The following is an 18,223-nucleotide window of genomic DNA, read 5'->3' as shown; positions in this document are numbered from 1 at the left end:
ACTTATTTTCCCCTCCTTATATGCCTACAGTTGTATTACAGAGCTTGACCTTTTGTTTTCTATCCTAATTATGAAATTGACTGCAGGTGCCGAGAGAACGCAGAGAATTGAAATATTCAGGGAAAGGGTGTCCAGCAGGAGAGAGCAAAGGTATGTATCTGTTTTCCATTCAAGTGTTTCATTCAGGCAAAATAATACGTCCCTGGGTGGGCTTGAACCACCAACCTTTCGGTTAACAGCCGAACGCGCTAACCGATTGCGCCACAGAGACGAGTGACTACAGCATCTTTCCTTAGACTCAATATATATCTTGATATGTATGTGCCTGCCTGGAGCTTGTCTTATATAAGCCATCATCATGTGAAACTTTGGCGTTGTCATGTCTGCTGCGCACACTTTGTTCATATGTGTACAATTTAAGTGTGTGCACCTGATCACTGTCTTGGACAGAGCTATGCCTGTGAACTCCCCATGTGAAGCATTGGTGGTTCAGTGGTAGAATTCTTGCCTGCCACGCGGGAGGCCCGGGTTCGATTCCCGGCCAATGCAAGGCTGCGTTCCTTTGACTTTGTTTTCGAAAGGAAATATATGAACTCAGTGGGGAATAAAATGGTAAGCAGTGACCCCGACGTGATTTGACCACGCAACCTTCTGATCTGGAGTCAGACGCGCTACCGTTGCGCCACAAGGTCCTTACACTTACAGCCTTCAAGCCAGATCAACAAATGCTGATGGCCTTTTGACTTATTTTCCCCTCCTCATATGCCTACAGTTGTATTACAGGGCTAGGCCTTTTGTTTTCTATCCTAATTATGAAATTGACTGCAGGTGCAGAGAGAACGCAGAGGATTGAAATGTTCAGATAAAGGGTCTTAAGCAGGAGAGAGCAGAGGTACGTATCTGTTTTTCATTAAAGTGTTTCATGCAGGCAAAAAGGATACTTCCCTGGGTGGGCTTGAACCACCAACCTTTCTGTTAACAACCGAACGCGCTAACCATTTGCACCACAGAGGTTAATAACTGTAGCACAGTTCCTGAGACTCAATATATATCTTGATAATTGTGTGCCTGGCTGGAGCTTGTGTTATATAATGCGTCTTTATGCCATACAGCATTTCTCATTTGCTTAGTGTCTTGTTATTGTTGGACGTAATGATGAATAGACTACTGTCTAATGGTCTTAGAGCCAGTATTACTACCGGTCCCAGTGTATGAGACACATACATGACTTTTCTGTTGCCTGCTTAGCATAGCTCCCTGCTCCTCTGTAGGTGTGCTACCAGCCAGTAAGGCGTGTGCCTTGCCCATCAGATGTGTTATGTTAGACTTGACTTCTCTGTGAGCAAAGTCTCCCTCCCATAGCAGGTGCTTTCTCTGAACTCTTGACTTGTAAGACTGCTGGGAAAGGCCCTCCCTAGCCCCTCACTCAGATAGATACATTTACCTTCAGAGCTCAGCTTTGGAGAAAGAGATTGGGGAGAGAGCAAATAGGGGAAGGCCCATGGTGCACACTTTATTTTACATAAAAGCTGGGGCTTGTGGGAGGACAGGGACAAGAGGGTTCTCAGGGAAAGAAATCCCAGGAGTATTGATGGCTAGGCCCTGAAACACAACAATCCCGGATTGGCAAGGCACAATATGCCTGTGCAACAGGCCTGACCCTAGGCTTCCGGAGTTCTTGGTCACAAAAGGCTCCAGTGATCTAAGCCCGACCAGGGCTGTGCCCGACCAGGGCTGTAGGCCGCGTTGGGAGCGCGTTAGGGACGCGTAAAGGGACGCAGGGTGCAGAACTCTGCCCGTTTCACCCCAGCATTTAGTGGAGGACACAGAATCTGGGAAAGCCAGTGGGAAGGATTTTCCAGGAGGAGAGTTCAGTGAGATAATCTGAAACACAATAGTGCTGGTGATCTGGCGGGTGCATTCTGTGAACCACTTTTGTCAGGAGCAGCCTGCCATCATGCCCTGATAAACACAACTCTAGTCCCAAGCCAGTGACCTCAGCAAATGCAAAGACATTCATAGTTATAGTCTCCTGCATCTGATTCTTGCCATCTTCATGTGAAACGTTGGCGTTATCATGTCTGCTGCGCACACTTTGTTCATATGTGTACAATTTAAGTGTGTGCACCTGATCACTGTCTTGGGCAGAGCTCTGCCTGTGAACAACCCATGTGAAGCATTGGTGGTTCAGTGGTAGAATTCTCGCCTGCCACGTGGGAGGCCCGGGTTCGATTCCCGGCCAATGCAAGACTGCTTTCTTTTGACTTTGTTTTCGAAAGGAAATATATGACCTCAGTGGGGAATAAAATGGTAAGCAGTGACCCCGACGTGATTTGAACACGCAACATTCTGATCTGGAGTCAGACGCGCTACCGTTGCGCCACGAGGTCCTTACACTTACAGCTTTCGGAGCCAGATCAACAAATGCTGTGGGCCTTTTGACTTATTTTCCCCTCCTCATATGCCTACAGCTGTATTACAGAGCTTGACCTTTTGTTTTCTATCCTAATTATGAAATTGACTGCAGGTGCCGAGAGAACGCAGAGAATTGAAATATTCAGGGAAAGGGTGTCCAGCAAGAGAGAGCAAAGGTATGTATCTGTTTTCCATTCAAGTGTTTCATTCAGGCAAAATAATACGTCCCTGGGTGGGCTTGAACCACCAACCTTTCAGTTAACAGCCGAACACGCTAACCGATTGCGCCACAGAGACGAGTGACTACAGCATCTTTCCTTAGACTCAATATATATCTTGATATGTATGTACCTGCCTGGAGCTTGTCTTATATAAGCCATCATCATGTGAAACTTTGGCGTTGTCATGTCTGCTGCGCACACTTTGTTCATATGTGTACAATTTAAGTGTGTGCACCTGATCACTGTCTTGGACAGAGCTATGCCTGTGAACTCCCCATGTGAAGCATTGGTGGTTCAGTGGTAGAATTCTCGCCTGCCACGCGGGAGGCCCGGGTTCGATTCCCGGCCAATGCAAGGCTGCGTTCCTTTGACTTTGTTTTCGAAAGGAAATATATGAACTCAGTGGGGAATAAAATGGTAAGCAGTGACCCCGACGTGATTTGACCACGCAACCTTCTGATCTGGAGTCAGACGCGCTACCGTTGCGCCACAAGGTCCTTACACTTACAGCCTTCAAGCCAGATCAACAAATGCTGATGGCCTTTTGACTTATTTTCCCCTCCTCATATGCCTACAGTTGTATTACAGGGCTAGGCCTTTTGTTTTCTATCCTAATTATGAAATTGACTGCAGGTGCAGAGAGAACGCAGAGGATTGAAATGTTCAGATAAAGGGTCTTAAGCAGGAGAGAGCAGAGGTACGTATCTGTGTTTCATTAAAGTGTTTCATGCCGGCAAAAAGGATACTTCCCTGGGTGGGCTTGAACCACCAACCTTTCTGTTAACAACCAAACGCGCTAACCATTTGCACCACAGGGGTTAATAACTGTAGCACAGTTCCTGAGACTCAATATATATCTTGATAATTGTGTGCCTGCCTGGAACTTGTGTTATATAATGCGTCTTTATGCCATACAGCATTTCTCATTTGCTTAGTGTCTTGTTATTGTTGGACGTAATGATGAATAGACTACTGTCTAATGGTCTTAGAGCCAGTATTACTACCGGTCCCAGTGTATGAGACACATACATGACTTTTCTGTTGCCTGCTTAGCATAGCTCCCTGCTCCTCTGTAGGTGTGCTACCAGCCAGTAAGGCGTGTGCCTTGCCCATCAGATGTGTTATGTTAGACTTGACTTCTCTGTGAGCAAAGTCTCCCTCCCATAGCAGGTGCTTTCTCTGAACTCTTGACTTGTAAGACTGCTGGGAAAGGCCCTCCCTAGCCCCTCACTCAGATAGATACATTTACCTTCAGAGCTCAGCTTTGGAGAAAGAGATTGGGGAGAGAGCAAATAGGGGAAGGCCCATGGTGCACACTTTATTTTACATAAAAGCTGGGGCTTGTGGGAGGACAGGGACAAGAGGGTTCTCAGGGAAAGAAATCCCAGGAGTATTGATGGCTAGGCCCTGAAACACAACAATCCCGGATTGGCAAGGCACAATATGCCTGTGCAACAGGCCTGACCCTAGGCTTCCGGAGTTCTTGGTCACAAAAGGCTCCAGTGATCTAAGCCCGACCAGGGCTGTGCCCGACCAGGGCTGTAGGCCGCGTTGGGAGCGCGTTAGGGACGTGTAAAGGGACGCAGGGCGCAGAACTCTGCCCGTTTCACCCCAGCATTTAGGGGAGGACACAGAATCTGAGAAAGCCAGTGGGAAGGATTTTCCAGGAGGAGAGTTCAGTGAGATAATCTGAAACACAATAGTGCTGGTGATCTGGCGGGTGCATTCTGTGAACCACTTTTGTCGGGAGCAGCCTGCCATCATGCCCTGATAAACACAACTCTAGTCCCAAGCCAGTGACCTCAGCAAATGCAAAGACATTCATAGTTATAGTCTCCTGCATCTGATTCTTGCCATCTTCATGTGAAACGTTGGCGTTATCATGTCTGCTGCGCACACTTTGTTCATATGTGTACAATTTAAGTGTGTGCACCTGATCACTGTCTTGGGCAGAGCTCTGCCTGTGAACAACCCATGTGAAGCATTGGTGGTTCAGTGGTAGAATTCTCGCCTGCCACGCGGGAGGCCCGGGTTCGATTCCCAGCCAATGCAAGACTGCTTTCTTTTGACTTTGTTTTCGAAAGGAAATATATGACCTCAGTGGGGAATAAAATGGTAAGCAGTGACCCCGACGTGATTTGAACACGCAACCTTCTGATCTGGAGTCAGACGCGCTACCGTTGCGCCACGAGGTCCTTACACTTACAGCTTTCGGAGCCAGATCAACAAATGCTGTGGGCCTTTTGACTTATTTTCCCCTCCTCATATGCCTACAGTTGTATTACAGAGCTTGACCTTTTGTTTTCTATCCTAATTATGAAATTGACTGCAGGTGCCGAGAGAACGCAGAGAATTGAAATATTCAGGGAAAGGGTGTCCAGCAGGAGAGAGCAAAGGTATGTATCTGTTTTCCATTCAAGTGTTTCATTCAGGCAAAATAATACGTCCCTGGGTGGGCTTGAACCACCAACCTTTCGGTTAACAGCCGAACGCGCTAACCGATTGCGCCACAGAGACGAGTGACTACAGCATCTTTCCTTAGACTCAATATATATCTTGATATGTATGTGCCTGCCTGGAGCTTGTCTTATATAAGCCATCATCATGTGAAACTTTGGCGTTGTCATGTCTGCTGCGCACACTTTGTTCATATGTGTACAATTTAAGTGTGTGCACCTGATCACTGTCTTGGACAGAGCTATGCCTGTGAACTCCCCATGTGAAGCATTGGTGGTTCAGTGGTAGAATTCTCGCCTGCCACGCGGGAGGCCCGGGTTCGATTCCCGGCCAATGCAAGGCTGCGTTCCTTTGACTTTGTTTTCGAAAGGAAATATATGAACTCAGTGGGGAATAAAATGGTAAGCAGTGACCCCGACGTGATTTGACCACGCAACCTTCTGATCTGGAGTCAGACGCGCTACCGTTGCGCCACAAGGTCCTTACACTTACAGCCTTCAAGCCAGATCAACAAATGCTGATGGCCTTTTGACTTATTTTCCCCTCCTCATATGCCTACAGTTGTATTACAGGGCTAGGCCTTTTGTTTTCTATCCTAATTATGAAATTGACTGCAGGTGCAGAGAGAACGCAGAGGATTGAAATGTTCAGATAAAGGGTCTTAAGCAGGAGAGAGCAGAGGTACGTATCTGTGTTTCATTAAAGTGTTTCATGCCGGCAAAAAGGATACTTCCCTGGGTGGGCTTGAACCACCAACCTTTCTGTTAACAACCGAACGCGCTAACCATTTGCACCACAGAGGTTAATAACTGTAGCACAGTTCCTGAGACTCAATATATATCTTGATAATTGTGTGCCTGCCTGGAGCTTGTGTTATATAATGCGTCTTTATGCCATACAGCATTTCTCATTTGCTTAGTGTCTTGTTATTGTTGGACGTAATGATGAATAGACTACTGTCTAATGGTCTTAGAGCCAGTATTACTACCGGTCCCAGTGTATGAGACACATACATGACTTTTCTGTTGCCTGCTTAGCATAGCTCCCTGCTCCTCTGTAGGTGTGCTACCAGCCAGTAAGGCGTGTGCCTTGCCCATCAGATGTGTTATGTTAGACTTGACTTCTCTGTGAGCAAAGTCTCCCTCCCATAGCAGGTGCTTTCTCTGAACTCTTGACTTGTAAGACTGCTGGGAAAGGCCCTCCCTAGCCCCTCACTCAGATAGATACATTTACCTTCAGAGCTCAGCTTTGGAGAAAGAGATTGGGGAGAGAGCAAATAGGGGAAGGCCCATGGTGCACACTTTATTTTACATAAAAGCTGGGGCTTGTGGGAGGACAGGGACAAGAGGGTTCTCAGGGAAAGAAATCCCAGGAGTATTGATGGCTAGGCCCTGAAACACAACAATCCCGGATTGGCAAGGCACAATATGCCTGTGCAACAGGCCTGACCCTAGGCTTCCGGAGTTCTTGGTCACAAAAGGCTCCAGTGATCTAAGCCCGACCAGGGCTGTAGGCCGCGTTGGGAGCGCGTTAGGGACGCGTAAAGGGACGCAGGGCGCAGAACTCTGCCCGTTTCACCCCAGCATTTAGGGGAGGACACAGAATCTGGGAAAGCCAGTGGGAAGGATTTTCCAGGAGGAGAGTTCAGTGAGATAATCTGAAACACAATAGTGCTGGTGATCTGGCGGGTGCATTCTGTGAACCACTTTTGTCGGGAGCAGCCTGCCATCATGCCCTGATAAACACAACTCTAGTCCCAAGCCAGTGACCTCAGCAAATGCAAAGACATTCATAGTTATAGTCTCCTGCATCTGATTCTTGCCATCTTCATGTGAAACGTTGGCGTTATCATATCTGCTGCGCACACTTTGTTCATATGTGTACAATTTAAGTGTGTGCACCTGATCACTGTCTTGGGCAGAGCTCTGCCTGTGAACAACCCATGTGAAGCATTGGTGGTTCAGTGGTAGAATTCTCGCCTGCCACGCGGGAGGCCCGGGTTAGATTCCTGGCCAATGCAAGACTGCTTTCTTTTGACTTTGTTTTCGAAAGGAAATATATGACCTCAGTGGGGAATAAAATGGTAAGCAGTGACCCCGACGTGATTTGAACACACAACCTTCTGATCTGGAGTCAGACGCGCTACCGTTGCGCCACGAGGTCCTTACACTTACAGCTTTCGGAGCCAGATCAACAAATGCTGTGGGCCTTTTGACTTATTTTCCCCTCCTCATATGCCTACAGTTGTATTACAGAGCTTGACCTTTTGTTTTCTATCCTAATTATGAAATTGACTGCAGGTGCCGAGAGAACGCAGAGAATTGAAATATTCAGGGAAAGGGTGTCCAGCAGGAGAGAGCAAAGGTATGTATCTGTTTTCCATTCAAGTGTTTCATTCAGGCAAAATAATACGTCCCTGGGTGGGCTTGAACCACCAACCTTTCGGTTAACAGCCGAACGCGCTAACCGATTGCGCCACAGAGACGAGTGACTACAGCATCTTTCCTTAGACTCATTATATATCTTGATATGTACGTGCCTGCCTGGAGCTTGTCTTATATAAGCCATCATCATGTGAAACTTTGGCGTTGTCATGTCTGCTGCGCACACTTTGTTCATCTGTGTACAATTTAAGTGTGTGCACCTGATCACTGTCTTGGACAGAGCTATGCCTGTGAACTCCCCATGTGAAGCATTGGTGGTTCAGTGGTAGAATTCTCGCCTGCCACGCGGGAGGCCCGGGTTCGATTCCCGGCCAATGCAAGGCTGCGTTCCTTTGACTTTGTTTTCGAAAGGAAATATATGAACTCAGTGGGGAATAAAATGGTAAGCAGTGACCCCGACGTGATTTGACCACGCAACCTTCTGATCTGGAGTCAGACGCGCTACCGTTGCGCCACAAGGTCCTTACACTTACAGCCTTCAAGCCAGATCAACAAATGCTGATGGCCTTTTGACTTATTTTCCCCTCCTCATATGCCTACAGTTGTATTACAGGGCTAGGCCTTTTGTTTTCTATCCTAATTATGAAATTGACTGCAGGTGCAGAGAGAACGCAGAGGATTGAAATGTTCAGATAAAGGGTCTTAAGCAGGAGAGAGCAGAGGTACGTATCTGTGTTTCATTAAAGTGTTTCATGCCGGCAAAAAGGATACTTCCCTGGGTGGGCTTGAACCACCAACCTTTCTGTTAACAACCAAACGCGCTAACCATTTGCACCACAGAGGTTAATAACTGTAGCACAGTTCCTGAGACTCAATATATATCTTGATAATTGTGTGCCTGCCTGGAGCTTGTGTTATATAATGCGTCTTTATGCCATACAGCATTTCTCATTTGCTTAGTGTCTTGTTATTGTTGGACGTAATGATGAATAGACTACTGTCTAATGGTCTTAGAGCCAGTATTACTACCGGTCCCAGTGTATGAGACACATACATGACTTTTCTGTTGCCTGCTTAGCATAGCTCCCTGCTCCTCTGTAGGTGTGCTACCAGCCAGTAAGGCGTGTGCCTTGCCCATCAGATGTGTTATGTTAGACTTGACTTCTCTGTGAGCAAAGTCTCCCTCCCATAGCAGGTGCTTTCTCTGAACTCTTGACTTGTAAGACTGCTGGGAAAGGCCCTCCCTAGCCCCTCACTCAGATAGATACATTTACCTTCAGAGCTCAGCTTTGGAGAAAGAGATTGGGGAGAGAGCAAATAGGGGAAGGCCCATGGTGCACACTTTATTTTACATAAAAGCTGGGGCTTGTGGGAGGACAGGGACAAGAGGGTTCTCAGGGAAAGAAATCCCAGGAGTATTGATGGCTAGGCCCTGAAACACAACAATCCCGGATTGGCAAGGCACAATATGCCTGTGCAACAGGCCTGACCCTAGGCTTCCGGAGTTCTTGGTCACAAAAGGCTCCAGTGATCTAAGCCCGACCAGGGCTGTAGGCCGCGTTGGGAGCGCGTTAGGGACGCGTAAAGGGACGCAGGGCGCAGAACTCTGCCCGTTTCACCCCAGCATTTAGGGGAGGACACAGAATCTGGGAAAGCCAGTGGGAAGGATTTTCCAGGAGGAGAGTTCAGTGAGATAATCTGAAACACAATAGTGCTGGTGATCTGGCGGGTGCATTCTGTGAACCACTTTTGTCGGGAGCAGCCTGCCATCATGCCCTGATAAACACAACTCTAGTCCCAAGCCAGTGACCTCAGCAAATGCAAAGACATTCATAGTTATAGTCTCCTGCATCTGATTCTTGCCATCTTCATGTGAAACGTTGGCGTTATCATATCTGCTGCGCACACTTTGTTCATATGTGTACAATTTAAGTGTGTGCACCTGATCACTGTCTTGGGCAGAGCTCTGCCTGTGAACAACCCATGTGAAGCATTGGTGGTTCAGTGGTAGAATTCTCGCCTGCCACGCGGGAGGCCCGGGTTAGATTCCTGGCCAATGCAAGACTGCTTTCTTTTGACTTTGTTTTCGAAAGGAAATATATGACCTCAGTGGGGAATAAAATGGTAAGCAGTGACCCCGACGTGATTTGAACACACAACCTTCTGATCTGGAGTCAGACGCGCTACCGTTGCGCCACGAGGTCCTTACACTTACAGCTTTCGGAGCCAGATCAACAAATGCTGTGGGCCTTTTGACTTATTTTCCCCTCCTCATATGCCTACAGTTGTATTACAGAGCTTGACCTTTTGTTTTCTATCCTAATTATGAAATTGACTGCAGGTGCCGAGAGAACGCAGAGAATTGAAATATTCAGGGAAAGGGTGTCCAGCAGGAGAGAGCAAAGGTATGTATCTGTTTTCCATTCAAGTGTTTCATTCAGGCAAAATAATACGTCCCTGGGTGGGCTTGAACCACCAACCTTTCGGTTAACAGCCGAACGCGCTAACCGATTGCGCCACAGAGACGAGTGACTACAGCATCTTTCCTTAGACTCATTATATATCTTGATATGTACGTGCCTGCCTGGAGCTTGTCTTATATAAGCCATCATCATGTGAAACTTTGGCGTTGTCATGTCTGCTGCGCACACTTTGTTCATCTGTGTACAATTTAAGTGTGTGCACCTGATCACTGTCTTGGACAGAGCTATGCCTGTGAACTCCCCATGTGAAGCATTGGTGGTTCAGTGGTAGAATTCTCGCCTGCCACGCGGGAGGCCCGGGTTCGATTCCCGGCCAATGCAAGGCTGCGTTCCTTTGACTTTGTTTTCGAAAGGAAATATATGAACTCAGTGGGGAATAAAATGGTAAGCAGTGACCCCGACGTGATTTGACCACGCAACCTTCTGATCTGGAGTCAGACGCGCTACCGTTGCGCCACAAGGTCCTTACACTTACAGCCTTCAAGCCAGATCAACAAATGCTGATGGCCTTTTGACTTATTTTCCCCTCCTCATATGCCTACAGTTGTATTACAGGGCTAGGCCTTTTGTTTTCTATCCTAATTATGAAATTGACTGCAGGTGCAGAGAGAACGCAGAGGATTGAAATGTTCAGATAAAGGGTCTTAAGCAGGAGAGAGCAGAGGTACGTATCTGTGTTTCATTAAAGTGTTTCATGCCGGCAAAAAGGATACTTCCCTGGGTGGGCTTGAACCACCAACCTTTCTGTTAACAACCAAACGCGCTAACCATTTGCACCACAGAGGTTAATAACTGTAGCACAGTTCCTGAGACTCAATATATATCTTGATAATTGTGTGCCTGCCTGGAGCTTGTGTTATATAATGCGTCTTTATGCCATACAGCATTTCTCATTTGCTTAGTGTCTTGTTATTGTTGGACGTAATGATGAATAGACTACTGTCTAATGGTCTTAGAGCCAGTATTACTACCGGTCCCAGTGTATGAGACACATACATGACTTTTCTGTTGCCTGCTTAGCATAGCTCCCTGCTCCTCTGTAGGTGTGCTACCAGCCAGTAAGGCGTGTGCCTTGCCCATCAGATGTGTTATGTTAGACTTGACTTCTCTGTGAGCAAAGTCTCCCTCCCATAGCAGGTGCTTTCTCTGAACTCTTGACTTGTAAGACTGCTGGGAAAGGCCCTCCCTAGCCCCTCACTCAGATAGATACATTTACCTTCAGAGCTCAGCTTTGGAGAAAGAGATTGGGGAGAGAGCAAATAGGGGAAGGCCCATGGTGCACACTTTATTTTACATAAAAGCTGGGGCTTGTGGGAGGACAGGGACAAGAGGGTTCTCAGGGAAAGAAATCCCAGGAGTATTGATGGCTAGGCCCTGAAACACAACAATCCCGGATTGGCAAGGCACAATATGCCTGTGCAACAGGCCTGACCCTAGGCTTCCGGAGTTCTTGGTCACAAAAGGCTCCAGTGATCTAAGCCCGACCAGGGCTGTGCCCGACCAGGGCTGTAGGCCGCGTTGGGAGCGCGTTAGGGACGTGTAAAGGGACGCAGGGCGCAGAACTCTGCCCGTTTCACCCCAGCATTTAGGGGAGGACACAGAATCTGGGAAAGCCAGTGGGAAGGATTTTCCAGGAGGAGAGTTCAGTGAGATAATCTGAAACACAATAGTGCTGGTGATCTGGCGGGTGCATTCTGTGAACCACTTTTGTCGGGAGCAGCCTGCCATCATGCCCTGATAAACACAACTCTAGTCCCAAGCCAGTGACCTCAGCAAATGCAAAGACATTCATAGTTATAGTCTCCTGCATCTGATTCTTGCCATCTTCATGTGAAACGTTGGCGTTATCATGTCTGCTGCGCACACTTTGTTCATATGTGTACAATTTAAGTGTGTGCACCTGATCACTGTCTTGGGCAGAGCTCTGCCTGTGAACAACCCATGTGAAGCATTGGTGGTCCAGTGGTAGAATTCTCGCCTGCCATGCGGGAGGCCCGGGTTCGATTCCCAGCCAATGCAAGACTGCTTTCTTTTGACTTTGTTTTCGAAAGGAAATATATGACCTCAGTGGGGAATAAAATGGTAAGCAGTGACCCCGATGTGATTTGAACACGCAACCTTCTGATCTGGAGTCAGACGCGCTACCGTTGCGCCACGAGGTCCTTACACTTACAGCTTTCGGAGCCAGATCAACAAATGCTGTGGGCCTTTTGACTTATTTTCCCCTCCTCATATGCCTACAGTTGTATTACAGAGCTTGACCTTTTGTTTTCTATCCTAATTATGAAATTGACTGCAGGTGCCGAGAGAACGCAGAGAATTGAAATATTCAGGGAAAGGGTGTCCAGCAGGAGAGAGCAAAGGTATGTATCTGTTTTCCATTCAAGTGTTTCATTCAGGCAAAATAATACATCCCTGGGTGGGCTTGAACCACCAACCTTTCGGTTAACAGCCGAACGCGCTAACCGATTGCGCCACAGAGACGAGTGACTACAGCATCTTTCCTTAGACTCAATATATATCTTGATATGTATGTGCCTGCCTGGAGCTTGTCTTATATAAGCCATCATCATGTGAAACTTTGGCGTTGTCATGTCTGCTGCGCACACTTTGTTCATATGTGTACAATTTAAGTGTGTGCACCTGATCACTGTCTTGGACAGAGCTATGCCTGTGAACTCACCATGTGAAGCATTGGTGGTTCAGTGGTAGAATTCTCGCCTGCCACGCGGGAGGCCCGGGTTCGATTCCCGGCCAATGCAAGGCTGCGTTCCTTTGACTTTGTTTTCGAAAGGAAATATATGAACTCAGTGGGGAATAAAATGGTAAGCAGTGACCCCGAAGTGATTTGACCACGCAACCTTCTGATCTGGAGTCAGACGCGCTACCGTTGCGCCACAAGGTCCTTACACTTACAGCCTTCAAGCCAGATCAACAAATGCTGATGGCCTTTTGACTTATTTTCCCCTCCTCATATGCCTACAGTTGTATTACAGGGCTAGGCCTTTTGTTTTCTATCCTAATTATGAAATTGACTGCAGGTGCAGAGAGAACGCAGAGGATTGAAATGTTCAGATAAAGGGTCTTAAGCAGGAGAGAGCAGAGGTACGTATCTGTGTTTCATTAAAGTGTTTCATGCCGGCAAAAAGGATACTTCCCTGGGTGGGCTTGAACCACCAACCTTTCTGTTAACAACCGAACGCGCTAACCATTTGCACCACAGAGGTTAATAACTGTAGCACAGTTCCTGAGACTCAATATATATCTTGATAATTGTGTGCCTGCCTGGAGCTTGTGTTATATAATGCGTCTTTATGCCATACAGCATTTCTCATTTGCTTAGTGTCTTGTTATTGTTGGACGTAATGATGAATAGACTACTGTCTAATGGTCTTAGAGCCAGTATTACTACCGGTCCCAGTGTATGAGACACATACATGACTTTTCTGTTGCCTGCTTAGCATAGCTCCCTGCTCCTCTGTAGGTGTGCTACCAGCCAGTAAGGCGTGTGCCTTGCCCATCAGATGTGTTATGTTAGACTTGACTTCTCTGTGAGCAAAGTCTCCCTCCCATAGCAGGTGCTTTCTCTGAACTCTTGACTTGTAAGACTGCTGGGAAAGGCCCTCCCTAGCCCCTCACTCAGATAGATACATTTACCTTCAGAGCTCAGCTTTGGAGAAAGAGATTGGGGAGAGAGCAAATAGGGGAAGGCCCATGGTGCACACTTTATTTTACATAAAAGCTGGGGCTTGTGGGAGGACAGGGACAAGAGGGTTCTCAGGGAAAGAAATCCCAGGAGTATTGATGGCTAGGCCCTGAAACACAACAATCCCGGATTGGCAAGGCACAATATGCCTGTGCAACAGGCCTGACCCTAGGCTTCCGGAGTTCTTGGTCACAAAAGGCTCCAGTGATCTAAGCCCGACCAGGGCTGTAGGCCGCGTTGGGAGCGCGTTAGGGACGCGTAAAGGGACGCAGGGCGCAGAACTCTGCCCGTTTCACCCCAGCATTTAGGGGAGGACACAGAATCTGGGAAAGCCAGTGGGAAGGATTTTCCAGGAGGAGAGTTCAGTGAGATAATCTGAAACACAATAGTGCTGGTGATCTGGCGGGTGCATTCTGTGAACCACTTTTGTCGGGAGCAGCCTGCCATCATGCCCTGATAAACACAACTCTAGTCCCAAGCCAGTGACCTCAGCAAATGCAAAGACATTCATAGTTATAGTCTCCTGCATCTGATTCTTGCCATCTTCATGTGAAACGTTGGCGTTATCATATCTGCTGCGCACACTTTGTTCATATGTGTACAATTTAAGTGTGTGCACCTGATCACTGTCTTGGGCAGAGCTCTGCCTGTGAACAACCCATGTGAAGCATTGGTGGTTCAGTGGTAGAATTCTCGCCTGCCACGCGGGAGGCCCGGGTTAGATTCCTGGCCAATGCAAGACTGCTTTCTTTTGACTTTGTTTTCGAAAGGAAATATATGACCTCAGTGGGGAATAAAATGGTAAGCAGTGACCCCGACGTGATTTGAACACACAACCTTCTGATCTGGAGTCAGACGCGCTACCGTTGCGCCACGAGGTCCTTACACTTACAGCTTTCGGAGCCAGATCAACAAATGCTGTGGGCCTTTTGACTTATTTTCCCCTCCTCATATGCCTACAGTTGTATTACAGAGCTTGACCTTTTGTTTTCTATCCTAATTATGAAATTGACTGCAGGTGCCGAGAGAACGCAGAGAATTGAAATATTCAGGGAAAGGGTGTCCAGCAGGAGAGAGCAAAGGTATGTATCTGTTTTCCATTCAAGTGTTTCATTCAGGCAAAATAATACGTCCCTGGGTGGGCTTGAACCACCAACCTTTCGGTTAACAGCCGAACGCGCTAACCGATTGCGCCACAGAGACGAGTGACTACAGCATCTTTCCTTAGACTCATTATATATCTTGATATGTACGTGCCTGCCTGGAGCTTGTCTTATATAAGCCATCATCATGTGAAACTTTGGCGTTGTCATGTCTGCTGCGCACACTTTGTTCATCTGTGTACAATTTAAGTGTGTGCACCTGATCACTGTCTTGGACAGAGCTATGCCTGTGAACTCCCCATGTGAAGCATTGGTGGTTCAGTGGTAGAATTCTCGCCTGCCACGCGGGAGGCCCGGGTTCGATTCCCGGCCAATGCAAGGCTGCGTTCCTTTGACTTTGTTTTCGAAAGGAAATATATGAACTCAGTGGGGAATAAAATGGTAAGCAGTGACCCCGACGTGATTTGACCACGCAACCTTCTGATCTGGAGTCAGACGCGCTACCGTTGCGCCACAAGGTCCTTACACTTACAGCCTTCAAGCCAGATCAACAAATGCTGATGGCCTTTTGACTTATTTTCCCCTCCTCATATGCCTACAGTTGTATTACAGGGCTAGGCCTTTTGTTTTCTATCCTAATTATGAAATTGACTGCAGGTGCAGAGAGAACGCAGAGGATTGAAATGTTCAGATAAAGGGTCTTAAGCAGGAGAGAGCAGAGGTACGTATCTGTGTTTCATTAAAGTGTTTCATGCCGGCAAAAAGGATACTTCCCTGGGTGGGCTTGAACCACCAACCTTTCTGTTAACAACCAAACGCGCTAACCATTTGCACCACAGAGGTTAATAACTGTAGCACAGTTCCTGAGACTCAATATATATCTTGATAATTGTGTGCCTGCCTGGAGCTTGTGTTATATAATGCGTCTTTATGCCATACAGCATTTCTCATTTGCTTAGTGTCTTGTTATTGTTGGACGTAATGATGAATAGACTACTGTCTAATGGTCTTAGAGCCAGTATTACTACCGGTCCCAGTGTATGAGACACATACATGACTTTTCTGTTGCCTGCTTAGCATAGCTCCCTGCTCCTCTGTAGGTGTGCTACCAGCCAGTAAGGCGTGTGCCTTGCCCATCAGATGTGTTATGTTAGACTTGACTTCTCTGTGAGCAAAGTCTCCCTCCCATAGCAGGTGCTTTCTCTGAACTCTTGACTTGTAAGACTGCTGGGAAAGGCCCTCCCTAGCCCCTCACTCAGATAGATACATTTACCTTCAGAGCTCAGCTTTGGAGAAAGAGATTGGGGAGAGAGCAAATAGGGGAAGGCCCATGGTGCACACTTTATTTTACATAAAAGCTGGGGCTTGTGGGAGGACAGGGACAAGAGGGTTCTCAGGGAAAGAAATCCCAGGAGTATTGATGGCTAGGCCCTGAAACACAACAATCCCGGATTGGCAAGGCACAATATGCCTGTGCAACAGGCCTGACCCTAGGCTTCCGGAGTTCTTGGTCACAAAAGGCTCCAGTGATCTAAGCCCGACCAGGGCTGTGCCCGACCAGGGCTGTAGGCCGCGTTGGGAGCGCGTTAGGGACGTGTAAAGGGACGCAGGGCGCAGAACTCTGCCCGTTTCACCCCAGCATTTAGGGGAGGACACAGAATCTGGGAAAGCCAGTGGGAAGGATTTTCCAGGAGGAGAGTTCAGTGAGATAATCTGAAACACAATAGTGCTGGTGATCTGGCGGGTGCATTCTGTGAACCACTTTTGTCGGGAGCAGCCTGCCATCATGCCCTGATAAACACAACTCTAGTCCCAAGCCAGTGACCTCAGCAAATGCAAAGACATTCATAGTTATAGTCTCCTGCATCTGATTCTTGCCATCTTCATGTGAAACGTTGGCGTTATCATGTCTGCTGCGCACACTTTGTTCATATGTGTACAATTTAAGTGTGTGCACCTGATCACTGTCTTGGGCAGAGCTCTGCCTGTGAACAACCCATGTGAAGCATTGGTGGTCCAGTGGTAGAATTCTCGCCTGCCATGCGGGAGGCCCGGGTTCGATTCCCAGCCAATGCAAGACTGCTTTCTTTTGACTTTGTTTTCGAAAGGAAATATATGACCTCAGTGGGGAATAAAATGGTAAGCAGTGACCCCGATGTGATTTGAACACGCAACCTTCTGATCTGGAGTCAGACGCGCTACCGTTGCGCCACGAGGTCCTTACACTTACAGCTTTCGGAGCCAGATCAACAAATGCTGTGGGCCTTTTGACTTATTTTCCCCTCCTCATATGCCTACAGTTGTATTACAGAGCTTGACCTTTTGTTTTCTATCCTAATTATGAAATTGACTGCAGGTGCCGAGAGAACGCAGAGAATTGAAATATTCAGGGAAAGGGTGTCCAGCAGGAGAGAGCAAAGGTATGTATCTGTTTTCCATTCAAGTGTTTCATTCAGGCAAAATAATACATCCCTGGGTGGGCTTGAACCACCAACCTTTCGGTTAACAGCCGAACGCGCTAACCGATTGCGCCACAGAGACGAGTGACTACAGCATCTTTCCTTAGACTCAATATATATCTTGATATGTATGTGCCTGCCTGGAGCTTGTCTTATATAAGCCATCATCATGTGAAACTTTGGCGTTGTCATGTCTGCTGCGCACACTTTGTTCATATGTGTACAATTTAAGTGTGTGCACCTGATCACTGTCTTGGACAGAGCTATGCCTGTGAACTCACCATGTGAAGCATTGGTGGTTCAGTGGTAGAATTCTCGCCTGCCACGCGGGAGGCCCGGGTTCGATTCCCGGCCAATGCAAGGCTGCGTTCCTTTGACTTTGTTTTCGAAAGGAAATATATGAACTCAGTGGGGAATAAAATGGTAAGCAGTGACCCCGAAGTGATTTGACCACGCAACCTTCTGATCTGGAGTCAGACGCGCTACCGTTGCGCCACAAGGTCCTTACACTTACAGCCTTCAAGCCAGATCAACAAATGCTGATGGCCTTTTGACTTATTTTCCCCTCCTCATATGCCTACAGTTGTATTACAGGGCTAGGCCTTTTGTTTTCTATCCTAATTATGAAATTGACTGCAGGTGCAGAGAGAACGCAGAGGATTGAAATGTTCAGATAAAGGGTCTTAAGCAGGAGAGAGCAGAGGTACGTATCTGTGTTTCATTAAAGTGTTTCATGCCGGCAAAAAGGATACTTCCCTGGGTGGGCTTGAACCACCAACCTTTCTGTTAACAACCGAACGCGCTAACCATTTGCACCACAGAGGTTAATAACTGTAGCACAGTTCCTGAGACTCAATATATATCTTGATAATTGTGTGCCTGCCTGGAGCTTGTGTTATATAATGCGTCTTTATGCCATACAGCATTTCTCATTTGCTTAGTGTCTTGTTATTGTTGGACGTAATGATGAATAGACTACTGTCTAATGGTCTTAG

The 18,223-nt window shown here is 47.3% G+C and overlaps 24 non-coding genes across 24 annotated transcripts; 9 read left to right on the top strand and 15 right to left on the bottom strand.

The window, feature by feature from the left end:
• Nucleotides 1–197: 197 nt before the first annotated feature.
• TRNAN-GUU (transfer RNA asparagine (anticodon GUU)) lies at nt 198–271 on the bottom strand. Its single transcript has one exon. It is a non-coding gene; the product is annotated as a tRNA-Asn (tRNA).
• Nucleotides 272–478: 207 nt separating this feature from the next.
• TRNAG-GCC (transfer RNA glycine (anticodon GCC)) lies at nt 479–549 on the top strand. Its single transcript has one exon. It is a non-coding gene; the product is annotated as a tRNA-Gly (tRNA).
• A 1,627-nt stretch (nt 550–2,176) lies between these two features.
• Nucleotides 2,177–2,247, top strand: TRNAG-GCC (transfer RNA glycine (anticodon GCC)). The gene has a single exon. It is a non-coding gene; the product is annotated as a tRNA-Gly (tRNA).
• A 71-nt stretch (nt 2,248–2,318) lies between these two features.
• TRNAW-CCA (transfer RNA tryptophan (anticodon CCA)) lies at nt 2,319–2,390 on the bottom strand. Its single transcript has one exon. It is a non-coding gene; the product is annotated as a tRNA-Trp (tRNA).
• A 248-nt stretch (nt 2,391–2,638) lies between these two features.
• TRNAN-GUU (transfer RNA asparagine (anticodon GUU)) lies at nt 2,639–2,712 on the bottom strand. The gene has a single exon. It is a non-coding gene; the product is annotated as a tRNA-Asn (tRNA).
• Nucleotides 2,713–2,919: 207 nt separating this feature from the next.
• Nucleotides 2,920–2,990, top strand: TRNAG-GCC (transfer RNA glycine (anticodon GCC)). The gene has a single exon. It is a non-coding gene; the product is annotated as a tRNA-Gly (tRNA).
• Nucleotides 2,991–4,759: 1,769 nt separating this feature from the next.
• Nucleotides 4,760–4,831, bottom strand: TRNAW-CCA (transfer RNA tryptophan (anticodon CCA)). Its single transcript has one exon. It is a non-coding gene; the product is annotated as a tRNA-Trp (tRNA).
• Nucleotides 4,832–5,079: 248 nt separating this feature from the next.
• On the bottom strand, nt 5,080–5,153 carry TRNAN-GUU (transfer RNA asparagine (anticodon GUU)). The gene has a single exon. It is a non-coding gene; the product is annotated as a tRNA-Asn (tRNA).
• Nucleotides 5,154–5,360: 207 nt separating this feature from the next.
• Nucleotides 5,361–5,431, top strand: TRNAG-GCC (transfer RNA glycine (anticodon GCC)). Its single transcript has one exon. It is a non-coding gene; the product is annotated as a tRNA-Gly (tRNA).
• A 1,753-nt stretch (nt 5,432–7,184) lies between these two features.
• TRNAW-CCA (transfer RNA tryptophan (anticodon CCA)) lies at nt 7,185–7,256 on the bottom strand. The gene has a single exon. It is a non-coding gene; the product is annotated as a tRNA-Trp (tRNA).
• A 248-nt stretch (nt 7,257–7,504) lies between these two features.
• Nucleotides 7,505–7,578, bottom strand: TRNAN-GUU (transfer RNA asparagine (anticodon GUU)). Its single transcript has one exon. It is a non-coding gene; the product is annotated as a tRNA-Asn (tRNA).
• Nucleotides 7,579–7,785: 207 nt separating this feature from the next.
• On the top strand, nt 7,786–7,856 carry TRNAG-GCC (transfer RNA glycine (anticodon GCC)). Its single transcript has one exon. It is a non-coding gene; the product is annotated as a tRNA-Gly (tRNA).
• Nucleotides 7,857–9,609: 1,753 nt separating this feature from the next.
• On the bottom strand, nt 9,610–9,681 carry TRNAW-CCA (transfer RNA tryptophan (anticodon CCA)). The gene has a single exon. It is a non-coding gene; the product is annotated as a tRNA-Trp (tRNA).
• Nucleotides 9,682–9,929: 248 nt separating this feature from the next.
• TRNAN-GUU (transfer RNA asparagine (anticodon GUU)) lies at nt 9,930–10,003 on the bottom strand. The gene has a single exon. It is a non-coding gene; the product is annotated as a tRNA-Asn (tRNA).
• A 207-nt stretch (nt 10,004–10,210) lies between these two features.
• TRNAG-GCC (transfer RNA glycine (anticodon GCC)) lies at nt 10,211–10,281 on the top strand. The gene has a single exon. It is a non-coding gene; the product is annotated as a tRNA-Gly (tRNA).
• A 1,769-nt stretch (nt 10,282–12,050) lies between these two features.
• Nucleotides 12,051–12,122, bottom strand: TRNAW-CCA (transfer RNA tryptophan (anticodon CCA)). Its single transcript has one exon. It is a non-coding gene; the product is annotated as a tRNA-Trp (tRNA).
• A 248-nt stretch (nt 12,123–12,370) lies between these two features.
• TRNAN-GUU (transfer RNA asparagine (anticodon GUU)) lies at nt 12,371–12,444 on the bottom strand. The gene has a single exon. It is a non-coding gene; the product is annotated as a tRNA-Asn (tRNA).
• Nucleotides 12,445–12,651: 207 nt separating this feature from the next.
• TRNAG-GCC (transfer RNA glycine (anticodon GCC)) lies at nt 12,652–12,722 on the top strand. The gene has a single exon. It is a non-coding gene; the product is annotated as a tRNA-Gly (tRNA).
• Nucleotides 12,723–14,475: 1,753 nt separating this feature from the next.
• TRNAW-CCA (transfer RNA tryptophan (anticodon CCA)) lies at nt 14,476–14,547 on the bottom strand. Its single transcript has one exon. It is a non-coding gene; the product is annotated as a tRNA-Trp (tRNA).
• A 248-nt stretch (nt 14,548–14,795) lies between these two features.
• Nucleotides 14,796–14,869, bottom strand: TRNAN-GUU (transfer RNA asparagine (anticodon GUU)). The gene has a single exon. It is a non-coding gene; the product is annotated as a tRNA-Asn (tRNA).
• Nucleotides 14,870–15,076: 207 nt separating this feature from the next.
• On the top strand, nt 15,077–15,147 carry TRNAG-GCC (transfer RNA glycine (anticodon GCC)). The gene has a single exon. It is a non-coding gene; the product is annotated as a tRNA-Gly (tRNA).
• A 1,769-nt stretch (nt 15,148–16,916) lies between these two features.
• TRNAW-CCA (transfer RNA tryptophan (anticodon CCA)) lies at nt 16,917–16,988 on the bottom strand. Its single transcript has one exon. It is a non-coding gene; the product is annotated as a tRNA-Trp (tRNA).
• A 248-nt stretch (nt 16,989–17,236) lies between these two features.
• TRNAN-GUU (transfer RNA asparagine (anticodon GUU)) lies at nt 17,237–17,310 on the bottom strand. Its single transcript has one exon. It is a non-coding gene; the product is annotated as a tRNA-Asn (tRNA).
• A 207-nt stretch (nt 17,311–17,517) lies between these two features.
• TRNAG-GCC (transfer RNA glycine (anticodon GCC)) lies at nt 17,518–17,588 on the top strand. Its single transcript has one exon. It is a non-coding gene; the product is annotated as a tRNA-Gly (tRNA).
• The last annotated feature ends 635 nt before the right edge of the window (nt 17,589–18,223 follow it).

This window comes from Lissotriton helveticus, chromosome 1_2 (genome assembly GCF_964261635.1).
Source record: "Lissotriton helveticus chromosome 1_2, aLisHel1.1, whole genome shotgun sequence".
In the NCBI taxonomy this organism is placed as follows: domain Eukaryota; kingdom Metazoa; phylum Chordata; class Amphibia; order Caudata; family Salamandridae; genus Lissotriton; species Lissotriton helveticus.
The sequence above is the reverse complement of the archived record's forward strand: the minus strand, read 5'-3'. Positions and strand labels throughout refer to the sequence as shown.